Here is a 22,232-nt window from a genome sequence, read left to right as displayed (position 1 = left end):
GAAGTTGGACCCTGAACTCACACCATTTACATAAATTTACACAAAATAGATCAAAGACTTAAATGTAAAGCCTAAAACTATAAAACTCTTAAAATAAAAAATAAATACTTGCGGCATTGGATTAGGGAATGATTTCTTAGCCACGACAGCAAAAGCATAAGCAACCAAAGAAAACATAGATAAACTGGTTTCATCGAAACACAAAACTGTTTGTGCTTTCAAGGACACCAGCAAGAAAATGAAAAGACAGCCCACAGTATGGGAAAAAAATTTTACATATCAATAATCTGATAAGGGTCTAAAATCCAGAACATATAAAGAAATTTTACAATTTAACACAAAAATGCAAACAATCCAACTTAAAATGGGCAAAAAATTTGAATAGACATTTCTTTGAAGAGATATAAATAGCCAATAAGCATATGAAAAGATGCCCAACATTACTATTAGTCATTAGGGAAATGGACATCATTTGGATAACAATTAAATACCATTACCATATGATCCATCTCCTAGATATATACACAAGAGAAAAGAAAACATATGCCCACACAAAAACATGATATAAATGATCATGGCAGTATTGTTCATAATAATCAAGAAGAGGAAAAAACCCAAATGCCCAACTGGTGAATGGATAAGCAGAATGTGGTATATCAATACAATGGAATGTTATTCAGCCATTAAAAAAGTAAAATACTGTTACTTGGTACAAAGTGGATGAACCTTGAAAACATCCTAACTGAAAATAGCCAGACACAAAAAGGCCATATGTTGCATGATACCATTTATATGAAATGTCTAAAAGAGGCAAATCCATAAATACAGTAGATTAATGGTTGCTAGGGCCTGGAGGGATAGGTAATAGAGAGTGACTGCTAATGTGCATAAGGTTTCCTTCTAGGGTGATGAGAATGTTCTGGTATTAGATAGCAGTGACGACTGCACAACATTGTGAATATATTAAAACCACTGGATTTTATACTTTGAAAGGGTGAATTTTATAGCACTTATATCTCACTAAAGCTGTTATAAAAATGAGTTTTAATTAAGTAATGCGTATCAAAGTTTCTTGAAAAGTTAAAATCCTTGTACAAATAAAAATGTTTTATGTTTGCTTTTTAGCCACCAATCGGAAGTCTATGTATTCAGAGAGTTGACCTCAGAGAGTCTTCTAGTAAGGGGAGGAGGCTTTCTGCAGGCAAAGCAAATTCAGTGCTGGGTATTCTGGGATGTTTTTTCCTCATTTATAATTTGTTTGAAAATAATCATAAACACATCATAGGGTAACATAAATACATATTTTTAACAAAACATAATTATATTTTAAAAACTTCTGAAAAGAGTGGTATTGTTTTACACATTTTCTAATCTCCTTAACATCCACCTTAATAAAAGGAAGGCACTGGATTCTCATATCTGGGCTTCTGTATTCAATCTGTTGTGATAAATAGTCTTTATGAGGAAAAATAAACCATAACTTTGTTTATATAAACCATGTGTTTGGGACATACTCAGACAAGTACATGCAAAAAAAGGAAGAATATCTTATTAGCCTTTTCAGACAATTATGGATATTCCTGTTTGATACTTCACCAAAACTTGACAATGATAATAAATTATAATGCAGAATATGAAACCCTATGAACTTCAATGTACTCTGTTACATTAAAACCCATTGGCTTCTCTCTTGAATTGTAAAAGGGCCTTTTACCCAAGATGATTTTGTAACCTCATACACTGATCATTTGGAAAATATTGGTTCACTAAGTTATGCTATATTCAAAATGTTGACCCATTTTATCATAAAACATCAAGATATCACATGTGTAAAACCATGACAAATCTCATCAGAAAAATTAAGTACTGGGAAGCTGTTAAGCTCATGATGATAGATATAAGCCTTCCAATATTCTAATTTTTGCTTGAAAGCTCTCATTTTACCATTGGAAACAAATACCATTAGTTGTTTTCTTTGAAGCAACAGGCTCACTACATTCATTTTTTAGGAAAACTCTGTCAGATATCCAAGCCTGAATAGCCACAGCTGTCTGTCAGTTGTTCTTTCAAGTAAAAATAGTGTTCCCTGAATAAATGGCTAACCACTTCAGCTTGCAACTCAAACTACAGCAGAAGTGCTTTCCCTTGAGTCAACTAGTGCAGTGGGGCATGCAGAACATTACTTTCCATCTCATCACATATTAAAGATGCATACATAAGAACACAGACTTAATAAAATGAGTTATTTTTGCTGCTTCATCAAGCCCAGTTCTAGGTGAAGCTGGCTATTTTGAACTGCAAGTGCCTGGAACTGAAGGGCTCTGTGACCAGTGGGCAGTCTGGCACCACTGAGATAGGGCAGGGACATGGGACAAGCATCATGATTAACTTTTCCTGCCTGTCATGAAAAATGCCAAGATATAACCAGGATAGTAAGAACAGGAGGGACTCCATCTTAAGGCCAAGATTCCATTTGAAAAACCAGGGAATTAGGAGGTAAGATCCCTAATATATTCTTTGGTAATCAGCCAACAACTTACCTTAAGGCAGGGCGGGCAGCCGTGACCGATATGTCTGCGGTGATGGAGGGCAGCTGCTACCTTGGAGAAGACCAGGGTCAATGAATTCCTTGTGTTAAGTTTATCTCACAGAATATCTAGAGGATAGACTATGGAAACAGACATAATGGGACCACAAATCAAGCCTACACGCCCCCCTTCCATGGCCCTTTGTCCCATTCTTGAAAGCCTTAAAAGACAAAATCCTAAGCCCTTAAATGTGCCTCCTCTCTGAAGTTGCCCGCACTCCTGTTTCTTCGAGTGTGTACTTTTTTGCCTCAAATAATGACTTCTCTCTGCTCAACATATTGCGTTTTGTCTCTGTGCTCTTCCAGTGGCAAATGTCTTTGCTACTTTGCTATTTAATTCAATTTTCTAAACTTAAGTACAAGTCTTCTTTCTCTCTGTTCTACTTCAGACCAGTAAGAAGGGCCACTGGGATCTCTGATTTGGACTTGCAAGTTCCCATCGCCTGGGTGACCCAGACAGGATTGCAGCTTAAGATCATGCTTTTTAGTAGCCTACCTGAAAATCTCCTTTATTTGCTTTGGGAAGTTCTCAGAACATAATCTCACTCCACCCAGTACTCTGTGGCTCCCCCAAATCCTGAGGTGGTGGGGACTCAGTTCTCACACCACATAGATTCAGGCAGACACTGGATGCCAGGTGACTCTGGCTTTAGGAGATCAGAAGGGATCTGCCCTATGCCAAGCAGGAGTTCAATGAGCTTTCATTTCCTCTCTCTGCTCTTCCTTGCTCTCTGCTGCCGGCATGGCTGCTGCCATTCCCTGCTACTCTTGCTTTAATGAATTCCTTCCTTACCTACACTTGTCCAACCTGTTTGAGAATTCTTTCTCATTCAGAATCAAGAATCCTCCCCTGTCCAGGTTGAGATTTCACCTAGTGCACAGGGAGAGACCTCCCCAGACAGAGCTGCCCGGAAGTGCTGCTACTCCAATCCCTGCAAAGGTACCAGCAGTTTTGCCTCCCACTGCTTTTGCTCCGTTGGTTCAGTGTCAACACAGAGGAAAAGACAAGCAAATCTCTTGGTATTATGATGAAAATTTTTCTGACTCAGGGGCCCCCTTGAAATGGTCTTAAGGACCTATGGGGGCCTTGGGACCTCACTTGAAAATCATTGGCCTAGGGGGCCACTCCCTATAGACTGATAGAAGGGAAAAACAACTTTAAAATAAAACAAACATCCTTCTTCACTTTGTGACATAAGAAGGGATACAGGAGACGAGTGGAGAAAGGGGTGTGACTTCTGTACTGAGTCAGGGCAGGCAGGCTGATCTCAGCACCGCATAAATGGCAGCTTTAAAGGGCTTGGGGGTTTCAGAATCTTCCTGTGGCTTCCTGTGGCTTCAGAATCTCCAAACAAGCTCTCTGCCTGTTTTCTCTCTGCCCCCAAAACCACCTTTCCATTCCTTTGACCTCAATGTGAAAGAGGCAACTTCAATTCTTAGGACTGTTCCCTGTTTCCGAGAGAGGGCAAAGCAGAGAACGTGTGTGGTTGGGGAAGAGCAAAGAGGCAAAAAAGAAGAGGAAGAGAGCAGTAAATCCATCACCTTGCCTTCATCCAGCTGCCCCAGCTTCAGTTCACCCCGGGCAGGAAGGGAGCCTTTCCCACCAATTCCCTGCATTCCCACCACATTCCCCTCCTGCCAAGTCAGAGCTGGCCTTGATTCCTGCCAACTAGTCTCCTGGTTCAGTGTTAACAAAGGGGTCCCCCCTTTCCTTCTCCCACAGCTGAGGCCTCTCTGTAGAGAAGGCCCTTCTCTCAGCACCTCAGTTATTAGCTCCCACCCCAGAGTGACCAACAGAAGACCCCCAGTTGGCTTGCAGCCCTATCCTCCCAGGATATTCAGGAAAACAATGCAAAGTCAGGGTGGGAATGGGTCTCTCATCTGCAACTGGACTATTCCAGCAGCAGCAGGAAAGCTGCTGGCCCTGGAGCCCAACACAGAACACAAAGTGCGATTCAAGCGCCAGAGACAAACAATAGGCCTTTATCCCCTTCCTAGTCCAGGTCGGAGCAGAGCTACCAAGCAGAGCTGGAGAGCCCATTGCGGAGACCGTGGGTAAGGCAGCCCCGAGATTGTGTGGGGCCCCAGGCAAATATTTTGAGGAGTTCCTTTCATCTATATAAAAACTTAAGTCACTCAAAATTAGTATGTCAGCACCATTTGGAAACCCAGTCTCACTTGATCTAACACCAGCAAGCTCTACCCTCCCGGAACTGGGGCCCTGAGACAACCCCATAGGACATCTGATTGTCCCCACACCTCAAATAGGCTGATGTGGCCCCAGGCCAGGTGGGGAATGGCCAGTCAGAATGGCACTGGAGGGGCCTTAGATTCAGAGGGAGGCACTCCAGATATAGAGAGAGCTGGGCAGGGACTACATGTGCCCAGCTAAGGGTGGTGGTGGCCCTGCAGACGCAGCTGCAGTCATGGGCTAAGGCCAAAGAGGGCCACCTTCAAGAAAGAAATCTAGGCGCTCACAACAAGGGTACACCTCCTGTTCCCCGGTCGCAAGCACCTGGGCAGGCCAAACCGGCGCAGTCTCCTCCACCTGCCCTGCTATGCAACACCAATATTTCACACCTTATCCCTGCTCAGCCTCTCTCAGTAAGGTCAACAGGTGAGAGGCCAGGAAAAAAGACACCAAGAAGACTTTATTGGAAGTTCTTTGAGGGAAGGACTGAGCCTGGCCCGAAGTAAATGCTCAATAAATGTGAGGGCAGACAAGCCCAGATAATCCCCTGCCAGGCAAGGAAGCATTTAATTCAACTTGAAATAGGCCCTGTCCCCTCAGGGCATTTCTGCCATCACCTTAACGATTAATGATACCCCATAGCAGGTGAAGAGCAGGGTCCTGTGAGGTCCAACGATGCACCAGCAGCAAGGGGCTCCCAGGTGGACAGACAGCTCAGGAACCAACTACAGCCAGGGCGGAGACGGCGGCTGCACTGCTCCTCCCACCCTGCACTCCGGGTCACGGAAAGTTTGAAACCCTGCCGAAGGCTTCTTGTGTTCTGCCAAGATCCACACCCAGCTGCTGCCTGCTGTGGAGGAGATACCGAGCTGCACCCGGTGAAGGTGCTCTCCCTGCCTGGACAGCTCTCCTTTGGGGCACTTATCACAGCTGAAAACCGAAAATAATCGGCCTTCCGCCTGCTTCCCCTGACGACAGGAGACCAAGGCTCTTTCTTTCTGGTTCCCTGCTGCTTGTCGCATAGGGCCTAGAACACAGTGAGCATCCAATACGTAGACGGGAGGCACACGCATGTCTCTCCCAGCCACACAGAGGCTTCCGAAGCTGAGGGCGGCTGCAGACCCCTTTGTGCGCAGGGACCGTGGAGACCAAGGGCTCCAGGGGTGATTCCGCCAGAGGCCCTCCCCTCAGTGGGGGCTACTGGGAGAGGGGAATAGGCCTCAGTGAGCCTCACAGGAAGCAACTGCTCGGGAGGCACTGTGCCAGGTTACCAGACTTCCAAGACAAGTGTCCTGAAATCTCGTGCTAAAGGAGCAGACAGGGTAAACAGGTAGAGTTCCTGGCTCTAAGGAACAGCACAGGAGAGGGAAAAGGCTGGACCCAATCCTTGGACGCCCCAGGTGCAGTTCAGGTCTACTCTCCTGCCTCCTTTCCCGCTCTGAGCCTAGGCACCAGCTACTGCGCCCACTGTTCGGCATTTCAAGCTGAGCGCTGACCACCTTTTCTTCCCATCCGGGTTCAGTCTCCCTAAATGCTCTTCGTACCACCACCCCGTCTGCTTCCCTACTCACCCCTTAAAACAAATATCCCAATCTGTATTTCTCTTAGCTACCAGTTGATTCTGCAGAACTCACTCCACCCCTGATGGGACTAGCAAGAATGAATGGCCTTGGGACAGGAGCCCAGACCCCCTCCCTCACTCACCTGTCAATTCCCAGGCTTTCTACACATGGGCCCCAATTTCAAGGGAAGACACCCACTCCTCATTCACCAGATCTGCACTGAGTGCCCCCACTGTTCAGCCCAGCCCACTGTCTTCCCTTAGCAATGGGCAGGTCAGGTTCACAGTTGTGGACAGAACACTTGCTCTGTTTTGCTGCCAAGCAGTTTTATCCCATGCTCCTACTAAGATTAAGGAGCACCTTGCTTCCCAAGTGACAGGGCTGGCTTGAGGCAACAAGCAGCACACCCATTTGCCAGGCCTAAACCATGGCTTACTCATCTCGGCATCCCAAATCTAGCAGAGCAGCCATTTAGTAAATGGTTACAGAACTAATAAACCCTGAAGGGAGAGAAACATGGCATCGAAGAACATACAGGAGATTTGGTGGCAGAATACTTGGCTCCCAGGCCTGGTTTTGTGATCTTGAGCAAAACATCTGCAAAATGAGACTCCTGACCCCTGGCAGGAACATACGTAAAAGTACTGTGCTTACCATCACGGTCTGTGCAAACTGGCATAGGGTTCCATAGAGGGCCCCTCACCTTTTCCTACTTGTGATAAGGAGTTCAAATGTATGAAGAATTGATACGCTAAGAAAAGAGATTAATTCTGAAATTCCAGAACTAAGTTCTGAGGAAAACTGGAAGCGGGCCCACAAGACTGATCATATTTTATAGTCGTTGATGCATCTGTTGCTTTGCACATTGTTCTCAGGCTTAGTCTGGTGTGTATGTGCTTTGCCTCATCTAGACCAAAGCCTCTGAGTAATCTAATCCCTAAACAAATGTATGTCAACTGCTCTGATGAATATAAGAAAGTTCCTGGCAAGGGGAAAAGGTCTGGAAAACTTTTGGCATTCTTGTACAATAAGGAAGAGATTTTTTTTTTATCTGAACTTGAGTGACCTGGGGCCTTGAGGGGGGCGCCTCAGCACCTGGCCTCTGCCTTCTGAGACAGCAGGCGCTCTCAGCCAAGGGCAGGCTGCGGGAAAGGTCCTCAGGAGGGCTGCCCAGAGCCTGGGGCCGTCTAGGGAGAGGAGAGGCTGGAATTCAGTCAGCTGCTCCCTAAGTTAGCCTGGGTCCCTGATAGAGCACCCCCCCAACCCTCCACCACTCTCACTGCTAAATCTTGAGCAAAAGGCCCAGGTTTCTTCCCTCAAAGCAGCCTGTGAGTTCTCTAGGTGTTAAGGAAAACAGCTTTCCTCCTCCTAAATAATTCTGCATTAAGGACAATTCATGGGAAGGCAAGAGAATTGTTTCCTGTGAAAAGGAGGTAAACAAACTACCAGGCCTCAAGTCTACTTGTCTACTCTGCTTCTCACACTTCTACTTCCAACATGTTCTTTCTGGGCTGTTGTGGGGGACGTGAAAGGCATAAGAATAAATATATAAGAGAATGAATAAAAGGCTTCCCCACCCACTAAACCTCTAGGTGTTCTGCTCAACACGGCCTCAAAGCCAAGTGGAGAGGGCCCAGGAGGACAGGACGGCAACACTCGGCCCTCCTCCCCGAAGAGCCCTTCCATCTCAAGTGCCTCTGCCGTTGGCAGAGAACAACTGGCCTCCACAGGCCTCCGGCGCCCATATAAACCAGAGGGTTTCAGTGCAATCGCTGGAAAAGACTCAAACAATCCTGACACCAGGGCCCCATGTGGATTGTCTCAAGCCATCGGGTTTGTCTCAAAGGGTAAAATGAGTGGAGAGAAATTTTTCTAGCTTCAAATCCTCCCTTCATTCACACCCTTAAAAGAGTAGCTTTCCAGAACCCTGGGTGGGGCTTTCTGTGTGTAATCAGACTTTTGTCCAACACCTCCAGGGGCTTGACAGGCTGATGCCTGGAGGGAAGGGACAGGGGACTCAATGGGCTCCAGCCAGAGGCAGTGAATGGGCCAACCCTGAGGATCTGTGCTAGGAATAGCGAACAGATAAGAAAGAGGGGGAAGAGGACCTAACTCCTTTTTCTCCTTTTCTCAGAATGAGGCCTGACAGTGAGAGCCTGGGCCACATTCCATTTTGAATGAGGTCAGAATTAAAATCTAGGCCTCAACTCTTTGGCAAAGAGATATGGTATTACTCAGAAGGAATATGAGTTTATAAAACGGGCATCAAATCAAAGGCACATCAGTGACCCCAACTTCTGCAGTGACACTGGTTTGATATGTCAGATACAGCCTTGAGATTGTAGGTTACCACTGTGCCTGGCACAAAACACCTGTTGAATGACATGTGGATGAATGGATTCAAAATGAAGCTGGTTCAATCTGGAATAATCAGTAGCACAGAGAGAGAAGATACTGTGTAAATAACAGGGACAGTGAAGCTTCTTCACCATGGACCAGAATATATCACGCCTACAGCTGGGCCAGAGAGGGAAGGGGAAGGGACGAGGGAGAAAAGCAAGGGAGCTTTGTTCTCAGACTCCACACGCCAACAGAATGAACCCCAGCTGGCTCAGGAGACATCCTGAAGAAAGGGGCCAGGCTATTCACAGAAAGGCCATCAGCTCCAGATCTTGGAACACAGAGCTGGGACAAGTATAGGGGGACAGAAGAAATGGCATGGACCTAAAATCAGGTGCATAAATTGGCAGTCACTGGAAAGGGCAAAGGACCAACTCTCAGCAATGGTTTCCTGTCAACCCCAAGCATCTCGAAGCAGTCCCATCTTCACCACACCCTCCTCACCCCAGGGTTTCCTTGCTTCTCCCAGGAATTGGAACTCAGACCTCAGACCTTCTCAGGGACTGGTGCTGGGCCTGGACTCACATTTAATTTGTTCAGGGCAGAGAAATGTGACGGAAGAAATGTGGCTGAGGAACCCAAGCATTGCCTAATTGGGTTCATGGCTCAACTGCCCCGACTGCATCCGTGTATATACACACTGGTCTCCTCTGCACCGTGAGGATGATGACAACCTGCTTTCAGCAGGGCATGGACGAGTGCGGCAACCACCTTGCCAAAAACTCCACTGCTTGATACAACACTTCTCCTTTACATTTCCTCAAACCCTTGGGCAGGATTATCTTTATAGTCACTATCCTTAAAGAAGAAAGCATTCTAGAGAGGAAATAAAAGCAAAAGGAGAACTGAGGCCACAGATTTTGTAAAACAGGTGCCAGCCGAGATGCTCTGAGCGAATGACCCTGCTCCTAGACTCTAGGCATCATGTCGGATCCTGGAGGAAGAACAAAAGGCAGCTAAAGGATTCAGGAAGGACACGGCATGGAAATGACCAAGAGAAGCCCTGGGGCCATTCAGAGAAAGAAGCACGGACATGCCATCCTCTGGCCGTGACGAGGCCTAGGGCGCTGCCTGGGCGTTGGGAGACAGGCCAGCCTGAACCTGAGTTCTGCGCCACTTTGTAGGGCGGTGACCTGGGTAAGCAGTTCATCCTCTGGAGCCTGTTTCCTCAGGGTAACACATCTTCCTCCAGAAGAGGCCACAGCAGAGCAGAATGAACAGAGCTGCCATTACTGTTTTACTGTGGCATTTTTTATATAAATTCAGTCCTAAATGAGGAAAAATCAACCAGCAGATACAAAACCACCCAAGAATTCTGATCTCATTTTCCCCATGCTTTGGAACTCTCCCTGAGAATTTCAGACTGACAAGGCACTACAGAAAGAAAGCCGCCTACCCCCTACATCATTCACAAAGGGGCTCCTTCCCTAACCCCAGCTTAGTTAAACAGGAAAAAAGAGACCCACCATCATCCTAATCATAATGTGCTGTGTGTGTGCATGGGGGTCCCTTTGTCTGTATAAAGCCTACCCAGCATCTACAATCCAGAACAGACTTTCTGAAGTAAGGGAGTTTCAAGCAATTTTAATTTAAATCAGAAGGGAGAGGATGGAAAATGGGCTTTGAACCTTGACATCTAAAGAAACAGAATAATGACAAGAAGGATGAAGAGGTAGCTATGGATAGCCATACTTCATTCAACAAATACCTGCCCCATCCTAAGATGAAACATTCTTCCAGAATTTAGCATCAGTTAGGAAAAGTAATGGCCACCAACTCCTCTGGACATGAATCTACAAGTCCAGGGAGAAGGGGCTGGTCGTCTTCTGCTCTACCCTTTCATTTCCTATCTCTGGCCCGTGTCCCTACATGCCTGCAGGTGACATGGGCATGAGTCACTTATTATCCAAAGAAGCAGAGAGCCACTGGCCTCTCCATCACTGAGAAGCCCTGTTAGTTTTACTCCAGGTCCTGGGATCTCCCCTTACTCTAATGAACTGTCCTAGCCAAGTTTGCTGTTAGCTAAAGGGGGTTTCAGGCAAGAATACAGAGAGTATAAGAGCATCCTCACTCCTGGAAAATAATTCCCAAGAGAAAAGCAAGGCACCGACAGGTCAATAATGTGGCTATCATGTCTCATCTCAAGGCTGCTGAGCCATGAGTGCAGCAGGGGAGGGGACCAGATACCACTGAGCAGCAAGAAGGAAGGCTAGTGAATACCTCTGTCATGCACAGAGGGGAAAGGGGATGTCTTAGAAGTCCACTGCTTCCTTTCTGCAAAAGAGCTATGTCATACATGAGGGTTTTAATTGGGTCACAGAAAAGCACACAGCTTCAGGATTCAGAAAATCACGAGGCAAAAAGAGAGAAGAGAGAGAAAAAAAAAGTTAGAAATTAAGACGGTGCTGAGTTGGCAGAACAAATGGCAAACAAGGTAAACATGCTCTTTGGACAAGAGGACAATGGCATCCTAGGCTCCTGTCTCAAAGGTGTCTAAAAAGCTGTTTGGAAAGAAATGATGAAAGTCAAGCAAACTCAAGAGAAAATAATGAAGAGAATGATAGGGCAGACAGATAAAAAGAGAAACTCCTTTGCAGATACGGAATTATTTTGGAGGCCTCTAAAAGCTAAAGGCCACAGACCAAACAAAACCTTTATCTGAATCTCTTAAAATTTACAGTAATCTTTGTGATCAAAAAAGGCAAGCAAGCTATTTCTATCTGGAAAAAAATATATACACAGCTTACAAATGTAAAGTGTAGCACTCTTACTGAAAGGCACATAATTTAAGAGATATTATCTTTTTTCAAACAATCTGAAACAATAGGTAATTACAGCTAACCTGTAATTGTCCATGTTAATGAAATGGGAACAGCAAGCATAGACAATTCAACAAATATTTATGGCATACTCCTTAAGTGCCTAGCATAGCATAGGAAGTAGAATTTTTTTAAAAACAGTACCAAATCATTGTAAATTGATACAACCAGGGACTAGGTACATGGCCCCAATAATGTACACACAGTTGTTACAATTTGTTACAATTATGTGCAAAATGTATAGGTGCCTTGACAAACAGGAGAAACAATCCTAACGTGATACAATTAAGCATTCAGTTTGCCACTTAAAAGTATTTTTGTTTCTTTTCACCATTTAAATTCTAACCATTTTAAAGTGCACAATTCAGTGGTTTTTAATACATTCAAAGTGTTGTGCAACCATCACCATAATCTAATTTCAGAATATTTTCATCATCCCAAAAAGAAAGCTGGTAACCCTCCTCCCAACCCCTGGCAACCACCCATCTACTTCCTGTCTCTGAATTTGCATATTCTGAATATCTCATATAAATTTCACACAATATGAGCCTTTTGCATCTGGCTTCCTTCACAGCATATTTCAATGGTCATGTTGTAGCATGTCTACAGCCATTTCTTTTTATGGCTGAAAACAGTCCACTGTATGGATGGACCACATTTTTTTAATGTATTCACTGGTTGATAAACATGTGGCTTGTCTCCACTTTTTGGCCATTATGAATAATGATGCTATGAACATTCACGTATGTGACATTTTAAATATAATTTTTAATTATCCAGGCCGGCCTCCCTAGCTATGCTTTAATTACTCAAGGACTTGAACATAATAGTCTGACTTCAGAGCTCGACTCCCAATCCCACCACTGTACTCCTCTTTGTTTTCACTCTCTGGGTATGAAAGGTAACAGCAGCCCAGAAATGTGCTAGATGGCAAAAGGAAACAGCAGAAATTTAAAAGTCATTGTTAACAGTCTCTGTACAGGAGGCTGTAGTTGCAAGGACCAACCACCTGACTGTGTTCCTTCCTGTCCCCACAACCCAACAGAAAGGAGATTACAGATAATCAATGGGACACTCCGCAGGCTGACCTTTTGGATCCTTTAGTAAAACAGTGATGCTGTTATGTGCCTCTGCACTGCTGTGAGGCTAACATGACAAGGGGATGACAGGTGGGCAAGCACTTACTCAACCCCTGGCACACAGCAGGCTTTCACTAAAGGTGCATTTGTTCAGGCAGTAAAGAAATGGATAGAATTTGGGATGCTGTATTTGGGCTCTGCTCTCCCCACCTGAAAGAGCTGAATGGTGTCAAACCTACTTGACATGAGAGAAGGCAAGAAACCAGATCATGGGAAACAAGAAATGTTTGTAAAATCAGGACTAAAAGAAAGAAGAGAAAAATGTAAGGAATAGGAAAAACTTAGATGAAGAAACAAGAAGGATAGAAAGGCTTATAAGAATATATGTCTAGATTGATGCAGAGAACAGACTGATGGTGTGTAACCAGCAAAGCATGACAAGCAGATGTCAAAGTTGGAGGACTCATACCTCATGATTTCAAAACCTACTACAAAGCTGTGGTAAGCAAAACAGTGTGATACTGGCATAAAATCAGACACATAGACCAATGAAATAGAAGAGAGCCCAGAAATAAACTCCCAGATATACGACCAAATGATTTTTGACAAGGATGCCAAGACCATTCAACAGGGAAAGGACAGTCTTTTCAACAAATAGTGTTGGGAAAACTGGATCTTCACATGCAAAAGAATGAAGTTGAAATCTTACCTAACACTTTATACAAAAATTAACTCAAAATGGACGAAGGACCTAAATGTAAGGCCTAAAACAATAAAACTCTTAGAAGAAAATATAAGCAAAACTTTCACGACATTGGACTTGGTAATGAGTTCTTGGATATGACATCAAAGGCATAGGTAACAAAAGAAACAAGACAAATTGGACTTTATGAAAATTTAAGAATTTTGTGTATCAGAAGACATTATTCACAGAGTAAAAAGGCAACACAGAGAATGGGAGAAAATAGCTGCAAATCATATATCTGATAAGGGATTAATATCCAGAATACAGAGAGAACTCCTAAAACTCAACAAAAAAGAAACAAACAACCCAGTTCAAAAATGAGCAAAGGACTTGAACAGACATTTCTTCAAAGAAGACATATGAGTGTCCAATAAGTACATGAAAAAACAGAAAGTATAATGGTAGTTGCCAGAACCTGGCAGGGGTTGGAGGGCTGGGGGTGAGGGTGGGGGGTGGGGGATGGAAGTTACTGTTTAATGGGGACAGAGTTTCAGTTTTACAAGATGAAAAGAGTTAAGAGTTATGGAAATGGATGATGGTGATGGTTACATAACAATGTGAATGCACATAATACCACTGAACTGTACACTTAAAAATGGTTATGATGGTAACTTTTACAGTATGAGTATTTTACGACAATCAGAAAAAATGAAAAATAAATGAAATAAGTAGCCTTTTCGGTATCAGACAACAGAAGGACAATATAAAGAGGTTTTTAAAAAAACAAAAACAAACAAGAATCAGGCCAGCATAAAATTACCAAGTTCAACTTGGCAGTAGCAGAATGACAATGGGGTATTCACATGGTCTCCCCAGGAATACAAAAAATGTGAAGATTATGGGGAATTTTAGAAATCAAAAGGGCCAAATATTTGGAAAAAGAACTAGGTGAAAGTTGGAATCTGCCACCAGAGACAAAGGGAACTAGAGTCTGAAATAGGGTATCATTTTTAAAAACCCTTAAGATATGTATTAATAATTGCCTGTGTGCCATTCCTACCCTCTAGGCAACTTTATCCATATAGTGAATGCTAGAGTGGACCTAGTCCCCAGAAAGACCTACTTGGTACAGATGCACCAACCACAGGACCTTTAAAACCAGAAGAGGCAGACCCCAGGGATTCCATCTTCCATTATGAATTCATAAAGTGGCTTTCTGGGACAAATAAGTGTCACATGAGTTTGGAATGACCAAGGCTGATTTCCAGGCCTCAAAGCACTACAATTCTACAGGAGTGGCCCAAACCACCTCCAGTGTCACTGTGATACAGTCTTATTCTCAAGTGTGAAGGCCAAAGACCTGTGAGAATGGAAGCCATATCCCTAGGGTATGCAAGGACCCCATCTTAAAAGCATTACTTTAAAGTTAAACAAGAGTGTTTTTAGCTGGGCAGGATTAAAGAGTGAGAGAAACAAGCCCCAAATGGAGTCACTTATGCCTCAAATGGAGTCACTTATGCCTCAAATGGAGTCACTTATGCTAAGCCCCACAACAGCAAACCAAGATTTAATATCTAACATAATTGCAGTTGCAACCTCTCCCAAAAATGTAATCTTAAACCAGTCAATCTGGAATTTCCTGGTCAGCAGTAATGAGGTAATCCACCTGACAGATCTATTTTGGCCCCAAAGAAAGATAAGGTAACCCACTATTTCCTTGTCTCTGTCCCTGTCCACCTACCAGTTTCTGATGTTGTTCAGCCCCTCAGAGCTCCTTCCTATTTGCTAGATGGGATATATTGCCTGATTCATGAATTACTGAATAAAGCCAACTAGAGCCTCAAATTTACTTGATTTTTTTTTTAACACCATCTATCTCCCTTGCTAAAGTCAACTAAAAATGCTGGATAAAATGTGTGTGTGTGTGTGTGTACATGATAGATGATAGATAGATAGATAGATAGATAGACAGACAGACAGACAAACTTTTTCTTAAACGTACAGACAAGTTAGCAAGAACACCAAGGAACACTCAGGCCTAAACCTAAGTGGAGGCAGAAACCCAGACAAACTAACTTAAGCTTTTGTCCTCAAGGCACCTGCAGAACCAGGCAAGCTTGAGCTTCAGTTTTCAAAGCCTCAAAGGGCACAGGCGCACAGCTCAGAGGCCACCTACGGCGTGGGAAGTCTAAGGAGACCTGACCCCCAGTGAAGCTGGGACTTCCAGAGGCTACTTCCAAAGAGTAAGAGTGACCTGGAAACAAACCTGATGTACCTCTCCCCGCCCCCAAGAGCTACCTGCAAGAAAAATCAGCTTATCTTGATCCTTGTCCTATCAGTCCCCCTGTGGTTGCCTCTAAGGCAGTTACCTGGCTCGCCTTGATGGGTACCTGTTCCACCAGACATAAGTTTTCAGGCTGGAAGGCTCTCCATCACCTCAAATGATTTCACTGCAAGGGCAACACTCCTGCCCACCCAAGACCAGAGTCCCACAAAGAGCCTGTGACATTGTGATAGAATATGAAATATATGTGTGGTCTTCGTCCTAGGTTCCTGGCACAGAGCTCCTAAAACTCTTGGAATTTCCTGAGTGGAAGGGGTAAGGAGAGCACCTTTTTATTCCTAGTAAGCCCCTTTCAACCACACTTGAGTTATTGCTAACGAAGGACTCTTGGTGGGCCTCCAGACAGCTTCAGGATGGGGACTGGTTGCCAGAGGAACCAACCACGTGATTGGAGGGTTGGAACTCGCAGCCCTACTCCAGGAATCTCCAGAAGGGATAGGGGCTGGAGATTTGAGTTCATCACCGAAGACCAATCATGCCTGTATAATGGAACCTTCATGAATACCCTGAATAACAGGATTCAGGTTCCTGGTTGATGAAGGCATCCACATGCAAGGAGGGTGGCACCCCTCCCCCACCCCAGCTCCATGGGGACAGAAGATCCCATGCTCAGGCTCCTTCTGGACCTCGCCCAAAATACCCCTTTATCTGGCTGGCCATCTGTATGCTTTTAATATCCTTAATAATAAATCAGTAAACAGAAGTAAAGTGTTTCCCTAATTCTGTGAGCCATTTTAGCAAATCATCAAACCTAAGGTCATAAGAATCCCCTACTGATAGCCAGTCGGTCAGAAGTACAGGGACCACCTGGGACTTGTGATTGTCATCTGAAGTGGGGACCATCCTGGGGGACTGAGCCTTAATGTGTCTGGGCTAACTCTGGAGTTGGTGTCAGAGAGTCAGAGATTTTGTAAATGAAGGAAAAAGTGCCATACATTTATCATCATAAAAGTCGTGGTTAAAAAACACCATCAGAGACCCTTGGTTGGGACACGTCAATAACTGGACCCTTGGACTTGTTCTGCTGGGTCGGCTGACCTGGGACAAAAATCTCAAAAGAGGCAGTGTCTAAAATCCCCCAGGACCGTACATTTACTCAGAATGGCTGTACTTTCCCTCAGCCCCAGAAATGCTCTCCTACTGCCCCTTGGAGGAAGGCCTCTTTACCTGTGTGTTCCCTTCATCTGGGGAGGTGAGCCATGAGAAGAAAACTGTCTCAGTTTTGCTCAGAGTAAATCCATGTGCTGGCAGGCAGTTTCAGCTTCCACCTGTCCTGCCCTAGAAGTAAAGGGAAAGTGCCAAGTATCTGCTAGGCATTTCTCTCATGATCAGCCCTTCCAGCCCAGCCTCCAAGCAGCAGGCAGCTTTGGCAGGCTCACTCCAAGAATGGCGCCCTGTTCTCTCACCCAGAGGCCGACAGCATCTGCTGCCATAAGACCAGGAGAAAAGGAAGGTCCTCAGAGGCAAGAGCTGGGGAAAATCAGCCTGGAATCATAGGACTCTGCTTGACCTCTTTCCTTGCCAGATAATGTTTTCTCCAGGTTAAGCTCTCAGGTCTAACTGCTCTGGTCTCATGCAAACTCAATCTTCTCAGGAAACTGAGTTGGGCTTACTAGCCCACTGCCAGAGATGGTACCCCATTTCCATTCACTATTTCTGCGCTTCTCCGCTTTTCCCCTGACCTTGGATCCTTCAGCTGGATGAATGGGGTCACTTACCCAACTCTGCATTTCAGGATGGAGGCAAATTGCATTTCAGATTGCAAAGTAGAGCTCTCCAAGTCCTCTTTCCACTTCACCCTCTGGCTACTTTCTTCCTGTGGCATTTTGCATCTACTGTTTCTTTCCCAAGTTCAGGCGTGCACCAATGACACAGTCCAAATTGCAACAACCACCTCTCAGAGCTCATCTCCCACCCTGATGACCTGCCTGTCCCCATTCCAGGTCAACAGCCCACTACCTCCAGAAGAGTTCTTCAAATCCCCTTCACATGTGGGTGGTTACCGGCTCAAGCATCTCAGAGACTTCTCATCCTGAACCCCAAGAGGCAGCTGGGCATCCCCAGAACCATTCTTCCCAACAGCATCCATGCTTTCAACAGGGTTTCCAAAAGTGCAGGTCCTGTGGGTTCAGCAGTGAACATGGCAGACGCAAACCTCCACCCTCACAGAGCTTCTGTCATTTCCTCCTGTCAGCAAGGCTGGGACACCACCCTTCCCAATGCCTGGATTTTCTCATCCCCATAACTGTGCTCCATTTGCCACTGGGTGCTGTCCCCTCCTCTCCACCAACCCAAATATGACAACCTCATTCAAGGACCAGCTCTCCCAAGAAGTCCTTCCTCAATAGCCACCCCCTGACAGTCCCCTCTGCTTGTAGGCCCTTGGCCTCATGTGTTCTACTCTGACAGTGAATCACCTTGGAACTGTTCTCCACTGGCACCATCAACACAGCCACCAAGATGTGTCCACTGGGCCACTTTACTAAGTTAGCTCACTGACTCCCCCAGTAGCCCCACTGGGAGGTGGTGGTGTCCATGTTTTACTGCGGAGGAAAACAAGGCTCAAAGAACTAAGGAACTTGCCAGAAGTGACAGAGCAGGGAGAGGGCTAAACCCAAACTCCACTCCTGCCTGATTCCAGAACCCTGCTCTTAGCCACTTCCTGGTAATTTTCCACATTCATTTTTGCATTTAGCTCCTTACGTGGCACAGAAACAATACTCAGAAAATGGCAATTATGACTGTTCCTTATTAAAGTCATCTCCTTGAGCAAGCATGTATTTTGCCCGATAAATGCATTCAGAGGGCAGGGCCACACTGTCAGGTCCTCTGGTCACCCTAGAGCACCCAGTCGAGAGCTGTGCCTGCCACAATGCACAGTAAATGCTTGAGGGAAGAACAGTTCCCGGGAATACTGCACAGTAATAACTTTTGCCCTTCTTGAACCACTCAGTCATTTGTGAAAACTCAGGATTAGATCATGGGGAATTTATTCTGCCAAATATTGAAACTGCCATTTAAGAATATCAGAAGTATAAAGGGATGGAAACATGGCTCAGCTCAGCAGAAACACAAGCAGCTGTTTTGCACCCCTCTGGAATGGGATAGTCAAAGGCTAGAAAGGCAAGGGAAACCTTAAGGCCTCACCGAAATGGCCTCGGGCAGCAAGGCAGGAGGAGACCCCGCCAGGCTCCCAACTAGCCACCAGTCCAAGTGACAACAAATGGCTTTTGTGATAGAAGTGGCAGATACCCATCGAGATCAGTGCAAGGAGGAAAGACTGAGTTTCAGACCAGTCTGTCCAGCCCTGTGCACTGTGGCACTGCAGGGTCACCTTCTAATGCACTGCAGAACAGCAGGGAGGACCCAAGGCCAGGAATCAGGACCGCGGCTTCCAAAACTTGGCTCTGCCTCTGGCTGGTGGAGCTGGGTGAGTCAACAAACCCCTCTGAGCCTCTGGTTCACCATCTATAAACAGTGAAACCATGACCTTCACCAGGACCACTAAGAACTGTCCAGTGAAATGATACGACTATAAAGTGCTACGCACACATAAGGAACATGATCAATAAAAAAAAGCAACAGAATACCAGCAGTTGGCTCCATGGTGTCCTGGGATGTGCTAGTTGAGATTCAACCCCAATATCTGCTGAAACCTCTACTAAAGGCCAGGACAGAGGCTGCCACTACTATGTTAAGCAGTTCTATTTTTCTTGAGGTAAAGGTTGAATTTATCTTTGGGGACAAAACTTTTTCCATATTGTAATTCCATTGCGCTAACCCCAAGCATTCAGTAAAATTTTGTGAAATGTCTAGCAATATTTTTTAAAGCTGTAATTTGAGAAGTTATTAGATTTATGTTTAAGGCAAAACAGAAATGAAGAGGGAGGCAACATCCTGAGCCAGGGAGAAGTAGGTGACTGAGGAAGAGAAGACGGGATAGAAGGCTAACCAAGGAGTAAGCACCCCAGGGAGATTTCATTCATGTAACAAATACTTTTTGAGCTCCCACTAAGTTCCAGACATGGCAGAACATATAATAAGCATTTCTTAGGCATTCTAGAACTTCTTGGGGAGAGGAACTTTGTAAAAGACAGACTTCCTGCAGGTCAACTGTGAAAGGTGCTTGAGTATTGTTATTTAGGGACTAAACTGATATGTTATCACTGAAGATGTTAAGAGATCAGAGCATCTAAGACTTAAAGGTCAAATACAATGGAGGGTTTTGTCTCATGTGGCATCTATGTTCATCCCACTGCCTTCTGGCCTCCATAGTTTTCAACGAGAAATAAGTCTTAATCTTATCAAAGATTCCTTGGCCATGATGAGTTGCTTATCTGCTGCTATTTTCAAGATTATGTCTAGATGTTTTCCTACTTGGAGTTCACTGAGCTGCTTGCGTGTGTAAATTATTTTTTCATCAACTTTGGGAAGTTTTTGGCCATTACTTCTTCAAATATTCCCTCTGCTCCTTAACTTCTGTCCTCTCCTTCTGGGACTCCCAGGGTGTGTATGTTGATAGGCTTGCCGGCGCTCTGCAGACACAGGAGGCTCTGTTCATTTTCCTTCATTCTGCTTTCTGTTCCTCACACTGGGTAATCCTAACTGACCTATATTCAAGTTTGCCAGTTCTTTCTTCTGCCTGCTCAACATTCCTGTTCTACCCTCTAACATCTTTTTCATTTCAGTTACTGTACTTTTTTTTCTTAAGTTTTAGGTTTAAAATTCTCCATATCCCTGGCCATTTGATGTCCTGCCCTGTGGTAGAGCAGACTTTCCTATCTCTTGTCTGAGAACAGAGATTCTATAACTCAGTGATGTCACTGCCATCACTTAATATGCCCTCATGTACTGTTTATGATGTACCTTCACCACTTGAAGGGGGAACTCAGAGCCAAAGGTAAGGAGAGACTGTATTTGAAACTCCTGCAGAGCAGGAATATAAGATGGTCTCCCAAGTCAAATTTCCTTTTCTTGGAATTTCACAGACCTTCACTCTTACCCACATGGGGCCACATAAGCATCAGACATTCTGGGGAGAGATCAGACTTCACTAACAATTTTCAATCAAGTCCCACTCATACCCACAAGCTTCCTGAGGCCTCACCCAGTGACCAGGATGGGAATGCAAGTCCACAACTGTTTATCATCTAAGATCCAAATCTTTAATAGGAATTTGATGGCAATGGCCCCTCCAGGGACACTGGTAGCTCTCCACAAGGAGGACAGGGAGAGACCAGTGTTCTCACCAATTCTAGTGGGGTAAACTGAAGAACCAGAAAAGACAAGCATGGGTTTCAGGTACCAGAATTTCTTGGTAACCAAGCCTGACCAGAAACCAAGAACTTTAAAGAACTAGACTCCCTTTCTCTTCAATTGAAAATATCTAAGATATAGGAGGGAAATGCCAGACTTGGACTCAGAAGTGGCACTCAAATTCTAGTACTGTTGAGTCACTAGCATGACTTTGGAGCTAGTCCTTGGTCAGACAAAGACTTGGGAGATGCACATAATCTATATTCCTCCTATTTTGTATTTTAATTCCACCTTTTTTTTTTTGGCCATAAGTACCTAAGAAATAAGCCTTTAGTTGATTGAATCCAGTCACATGGTACGGCAGCCAGGGTGGTGACGTCAGAGTTCCATGAGAAGAGAGGATTAGGCAATGTCATGCATCGATCTAGAGTACACAGGCTGTGAGACCATCCCCATTTGGAGGCAAAATGATGATGTCTCAGGGCTGGGGCTAGCAGTTCGGTTCAAAGGCCAAGACTTAGTTTTACCCTGGCCAGGAAAGAATCTCTTGAATTATAAAGAAGTATCATCCAGTTAAGAAGGCAACTCCAAACATTGCTTAGGAAAGTACTTTACTGTAGTTTGAGATCATATCATTATTTCCTTATTTCTTTAATTCCAGGAAGATACAGCATTATTAATAAATATGCCTAACAAAATAAATAATATGCCAACAAAATAAAATAATCATAATTTTGTGTTAAGAAATCTGTGTGTATCTGTTATTTTATGAGCTTTAATGTTCAAGGGAATTTGGTCTGTTCAGAGTAACAAGTTATTCTCCAGATTTCAGTTAAAATATGTAACTGAGGATAGAAAGGACTAAAGATGGCAGCGTGAGAGGTGAGACACAGATCTCCTCCTAAAACCACATATAATATGAAAATAAAACTTAATACAACTAATCCTGAAAAAGCAACAGGAAAGAAGGCTGCACCAGACTGCATACACCTGGAGAAAAGAGCAGACCTCACGGAACAGGGTAACATACCAAAGCTGTGACCTGGCAGGGCCCAAGCCCTTCCCTGACCTCAGCTCACTGAAGGCAGAAACAGAGTGGGGAGGGAGTGGAGGCCTGGCACTGCTGAACACCTGGCCCTGGAGATCTGCTCTGGGAGCATGAACCTACATTGCATGGTGCTCTGGCGATTTAGTGCGGTTGGAAAGCTAAGACAGGCGGAATACCTGGGGAGACAGAGATTCCAGCTGCTTGTGGAAAACAGGGATTCATATCCAGCTGATCTGGGTGGACAGTCTGAGAGACTTCCTA

The 22,232-nt window shown here is 44.7% G+C and overlaps 1 protein-coding gene across 12 annotated transcripts in view; it reads right to left on the bottom strand.

Annotated features, from left to right (window-relative positions):
- PC (pyruvate carboxylase) overlaps positions 1–22,232 on the bottom strand; it is a 112,715-nt gene that overhangs the window by 67,803 nt on the left and 22,680 nt on the right. For 4 of the 12 annotated variants that reach the window (XM_036995783.2, XM_036995785.2, XM_073217506.1 and 1 more), the window contains one exon: positions 2,541–2,600. The exons of the other annotated variants lie outside the window; for them this stretch is intronic. The gene's annotated coding sequence lies outside the window, so the exon portion shown is untranslated. The remainder of the gene's footprint in view (positions 1–2,540; positions 2,601–22,232) is intronic. 12 annotated transcript variants of the gene reach the window in all.

This window comes from Manis javanica, chromosome 11 (assembly GCF_040802235.1).
Source record: "Manis javanica isolate MJ-LG chromosome 11, MJ_LKY, whole genome shotgun sequence".
NCBI lineage: Eukaryota > Metazoa > Chordata > Mammalia > Pholidota > Manidae > Manis > Manis javanica.
The sequence above is the reverse complement of the archived record's forward strand: the minus strand, read 5'-3'. Positions and strand labels throughout refer to the sequence as shown.